Raw genomic sequence first — 5904 nt, forward strand, 5'->3', positions numbered from 1 at the left:
AAAGACGTCAGCAGAAGGGGCTGGGCCTTGCTAGCTAACTCACAGAAAGTGCATCCAAATGTTGGATCAGCTCTCTAGCAATCTTTCTGAGGGCTAGTTTACTTTTGCTCAAGAGGTTGAATTTTTCTGTCTTAAGTGAAAGACAATAATTGCCAGAAAGTGCTGGCCTGAGAGCCCTGCTTATGAAAGCATTGCATGGTAGCTTTGTCTACAGTCAGGGCAAAGCCTGCATGGGTATCGGAGAAAATTTGCTCAGGAGGACTGTTCTGAGGCTGGAGAACAAACACCCACAAGAACTAAGCACTGTTCCACATTTCACCATCTTCCCCTCAGAGCACAGGGTCTGCACCTCTTGGAGCTGCATTCTCTAACATCAATGCAAAGCAGCATTTCTATTAAAAAAGAAAACAGAAAATCCTATCAGACAAGACACACTGGCATGCATGCTGCTTCCTCTGGAGAGAGGATGAAAGAGCAAACAGCCCACATTAGGTATTAGTCATACTGCTTACTACACCAGTGTCAGGCAGTGGGCTGATGAGTACAGTGTAGGAACCTATCTGAATAAGCTTGAAGGGCTTCCCTCCTAGCCAGTTTTCTCCTGAGGTGATGGAGCAATTGACTTTCTCTGACTCATTCATTTTTACCTTCTTTCTCAGACTGCCCAAAGAGGGGAGAGAGGAGAATGAATGCCATCTCTCAGTGTGTTTCTTGTGACATGTACAACCATTTTCTGAGTCACTTCACAAGGACCACCTAGTAGCCAGAAGACTATTATAATTTTTGGTCACTACGTACCTGGGCCAGGGTGGAACTAATGAACAAGAAGCCAAACATTCCTTATACAGCTGTAGAAGAAAAATCCAGTTTTACCGGGAGTCTTTCTATTTTGGAATATAGTTGCTGGCTGTGGATCAGGAGAAAGTGAATTATCTATATAGAAATGTTTAGAAATTCAGCTCTTCTGCCTCTTTTGCATCTTTCTGTAGCCATGGACTGTTCCTCACTTTTTTGAATATATCACACCTTACTTATGACCACTCATTCAGCCTTTTCTTCCGAGTGCTCTTCCTTAATTATAAATGGCAACATGTTTACCTCTCTATCACAAACCTTCCCTCATTCATCCACCTCTCACTCAGTCAATTCCTTTTTAACACTGCAACATCCTTATGACTATGCCACATATTGAGTCATCTCGCCTTCTGCTCCTTCCTCAGGTTTGTCTGATACGCATTTTGTCCCCCACTCCCAATCCTCCCAGCTCCCCATGAAGAACAGAATCTCAATAGACTCATTAAACAGAGACAATCCCTCGTTACACCTCTGAGCCCATGAGAAGTGGCCCTTTCAGCTCAGCCTGCAGAAGGAAAACCTTGAGCTTTGTCTTCTGTCTGTACAAGAGCATAGAAGTCGCCACACCAACTCAGCCCACCGGCCCATCTCTGGCTGTGCTCAGTAGTGGGAAGAACATCACATATAGAGGACGGTGCCAGTTACACTGAGTGCTCTCTAAACCTCCTGCTTTTCATGGCTCGGGAGCTTCCTAAGCCTTGAATAGTGTCCTTGCACTTCCCTCTTCTCAGACTGGGATATCTCAGAAGATATGATATTTTAATATTAATAGTCATGCAGCAATCTTTTGCTGTTAATGCTAGAAAAACAACATAACTCTTACTAAACAATGAATACGAGCAGTATGTGAGTTTTTACAAGCAACGGGCCAAAACTGCAGAATTTTATGTGTGCACTGATACATGTAACTGGTGCAAATACATAATTTAACTGTAGCTGTGTCACTGCTGCTTGTTTTCATATCAAATAATACAATTGTTTCTTTTTCTTTAAGGAAATAGTAAGCTAAAATGGGGTCAGGCTAACGACATTTCTCACTGGCCATTCCCATTACTATTTTCCACAATCACATTGCTTTTATTTATCTTGTCTGCCTTTGGAAAGAGTTTTGCTAAGGCCAAGTTAAACTATGGAGAGCTGAAAGTCTGTTTTATGGGCAGGTTCAGGCCTGAAAACACACTGTGCGGTCACTCTAACCACATTTTTTTCCCAAATTCTGATCGAAGACATGTATAAGAATGACAAGATCCTATATATGATTGTAAGTTCATTGATAGACCCTGCTTATCATACATTTCTAAAGTAAACATTTGCCCTGGCAAAGAAATGTAAGAAAAGAAAAATGAGCACAGGCCTTGGGAAACAGTCTGCATTTTTCTTGATAAAGCAAACAAAGATGTGACTTTCTTTAAAATAGAATCAACCCCTTCCATCTCCAGCAGGAATTCACTAAATGAAGGTTCCCACCTTCCATTCCTGTACTATAGCAATGCTCCTACTCTAATTCCCTGGCAGTTAATTCACTCCCCGAGTCCTGTCAGTTCTGGGACTGTGCTGTAAGACTGATAGTTTTGTTGTTGCTTTTTATGACTTCAGCTAACCTCCAGGGCCAAGTGAGAGGCAAATTGCCTGAGGACAACAACAGTATTGCAAACTTGCTCAAAAGTCCACATGTAATACTGTGTACATATAAATCCAAGGATATTCCTGTGCTAAAATTAGGATTAGAAGAAAATACAATTGATTTCCTCTGGGTTAATCTAGCAGGTTCATATTAATACTAACAACAGAGCAAGAATGAAGTTGAGAATAAGCAGTACATTCCAACTGTAAATTATTTCCTTAGCATGGTTTTCAGCTCCTGTTACTTCAGACATATGAACATTGTGTGATGAGAAAATATAAGGCACTGGCCAGCCTTTGGTGCTTACAGATTCTTTGTCCCTGCTTTGAGCTTTCCCACTGAAATGTTGAAGCTTTCGGTCCATTGGCTGTACAGAAGAAGCTTTGTCTGAATGAAGAACACATCACACAGAGAATTAGAAGAGCTTTTGTTTTGCAAGGCTGCAGTTTGTGCTCTACTGAAAAAGCCCCCTAATGCAATTGCCAACAACTAGAATAAGCAGGTCAGGGACTAGCAACTTTTATTCTGGCATTAGTAGACACAAATTAAACCTCCAATATCCCTCACTATCACAAAGAAAAGACCACATAAATCTGAATGAAAGATGGTTGCGGACTGTATTTCCTTTCTGCCTGATTCTTACTGAGACACTGAGACATTTTGCTGGGCAGAAGCAGGAGCTGAACAGAAAGAAATGGGGAAGAGTGCATGGAAATCCTTGTACCACTCAGATTCATCTTGAAGGCATAAGCTCAGGTTTCTGCTTGTACTGACTTGTTACAATATTCTATGCTCCAGAAATCATACAGTTGGAACAGGATGATGGTCTAAAATAGCTTGCTAGATCACGGCAGAGTGTTTACATCACCCAGCTTAGGCACTGAAATAGTCAGTTAATGATAGAGGACAACATGTGGCTGTCATGCATTTCTTTATTAGAAAACAAAGCATAGCAAAAACGAAAATGAAGGTAAAAGTCCTATGTTTACAATGACTATATGAACCTCCTCCTGCTTTTGTACACTGATGTCTCAGGCTTTAGGAAAGGAATTTTGTCTTCCACCCTGACTAGATGATGAATTATTACAGAACACTGAAAGACTCCTTTGCGGTGCTATTAAGACAGAACAGCTGAATCTACATTTTTTATATGCAAAAAAGAAGATTTGCAAGGGGAATTTGGCCCCTCCATTACTGTCAAGCTCCTTCTGTACAGTGAAACAGACCCCTATATGTAAATCAAGTACATGAAACAATTTAGAAGAGAACAAAGAATCATTTTTTACAGAGATACACAATAATCAGTCTCAAAAGGCAGCTTCAAGCTGTGGTCCTTCAGCAGGCATGTCCTTCAGGACGGCTCCTCAGCTGACGTAAAGGGATGTAAAACTCCTGAAACCTTAATTTCCTTAGGATGATGATAAGAATTTGGCATGCAAAAGGACAGAGTTGGTTGTAAGCATACAGTTTAGAGCTCATTGTAAATGATCCTTTAGTGTGTCACTATACTGTCCTGACACCAAAATCTGTGGGATTCAGGAGATCTCTGAAAAAAATCTGGTTGCACACCTATTTCAGGAGGCAACCATGAGGCTCATATCACTAGAATCCACTGTAAGTCTGGCTGCAGTGCAACTTTTGCATCCCTCAAGGCAACGCAGGATGAATACTTCGGAAGCAGATTTTCATACTTCTCTCTGTTTTGATTATGAAACTAGACGATACCAGAATAGCCTGGCATATGCTCTGTGGATTCAAGGCTGATGAGTCAGCAGGTTTACAAACACAATTGTAATACTAAACACCATCAAGGAGTCTGCCCCTCTTGTATATATCCTTACTGGCAGATTGGGAGGAAGTCTAAATCATTGATAAGTCCTGTGAGTGACACCAAGATTGCAGGCGTGGGGGTGAGATGGGATGACACAAAGGAGTCATTTGTACAGAAGCAAAGAGCAGTGACTATCTGGTGGCCAAATGTAAAGTCAGACATCGTGGAACAAAAAATACAAGCTATGCTCACAGGTGGGACTCACGAAGCTAGGAAGCAGGGACTCAGAAAAACCTGGATTCAAGGAGACAATGAATACTGAGAGTGGTCAGAAAGGGCAGTGTGATCCATAAAAGGATGAGAAGAAAAACATTGGGTAGAAATAGGAAGGGCCTGTAACATCTGCATTTGGTACTGGTTTGACCGCTGTGGAACAATGCTGCACCCCACTCTGCTGGGCAGACCTCCAACTCACTGGACAAATTAGAGGGAGTTCAGGAAAAAGCCACATAAAGACATAAAGGACTGGAAGGCACTGGATCAGAGTATGACTCAAGGTGTCAAACTATTTATCAGTAAAAAGTCTAAGGGGTGACTCAATCAGAATCCATAGGTACCCATCTGGGGAATAAACCTTTGATAACAGAGATCCTCTTCTGTGTAGTGGACAAAGCGTTAGTAAGAGCTAATGGCCAAAAACTGATGCCAGACAAACTCAGGCTAGAAACATGCTCCAAATTCCTAATAATAATGAGCATAACTTTCCTGGGAGCAATATTCCAGAGATTGTGGAATGTTCTCCATCATGGGCAGTTTTTAAATCAAAACTGGTTTTGTGTAACCTGTTGTTAAGGGAACTATTTTCATTCAATCAAGAATTAAGCAACTGAAGAAGATCAATGGCCTGTGTGATATGGTGGGGGTGGGGGGGGAGAGGGTGTCAGACTAGAGGATCACAGTGAGCCCTCCTGCACTTTTAGCTTATGCATTTATCCATCTGCTTCCTACTACCTCCACTAAGGATCTTCCAATTCCCACCTCAGCCATCTAATTCCTACATTTAAAAAGACTCTAGCTGGTTGTTGTAATAATTCCCTTGAAAACTGACTAAAGTACTTGACAGGATCTTCTTTTTCCCCAGGTTACTAACCTATGAAGTTAGAGCAATTCATGTTGCTGAGTTGATCAGAGGATAAATTAGGAATTAAAAGCTTTGTATGTCAAGCACAGGTAGCACTGAAGTAGAGCTTGTGGGGACCTTACTGGCATGAGAACAGCTTAGTGTTTCTGAGGTCTGCCAAAGCTTCAAGCCGTGGTGTCCTCAGTTGTTTCATGTTTATATAGGTCCTCCTTGGGATGTTATAAAAGTATTAATGTGTGAGGTAGTTTTTCAAAAATCTCAACTCCTATGAGGCCAAGGGCCTTCTGTATTTGCAGATGGGAAGGCAGCTGTGCTTTAGAAAGCCACATCACACCACAAAGTCCAGCAGAAAAATAACATCTTTGCTTCACCAGGTGAACTGCTTTAGGATGAAGTCATAGCAACTCAATAACAGTGACCCAAAAAGAAAATGTCACCTCCAGCTCAGGAGAGAGCTGAATGAAAGTAAGGAAAATACATAGCTGCGAATGCAGCTGACAGTCTGATTTAGGA

This window comes from Struthio camelus, chromosome 5 (genome assembly GCF_040807025.1).
Source record: "Struthio camelus isolate bStrCam1 chromosome 5, bStrCam1.hap1, whole genome shotgun sequence".
Classification (NCBI taxonomy): domain Eukaryota; kingdom Metazoa; phylum Chordata; class Aves; order Struthioniformes; family Struthionidae; genus Struthio; species Struthio camelus.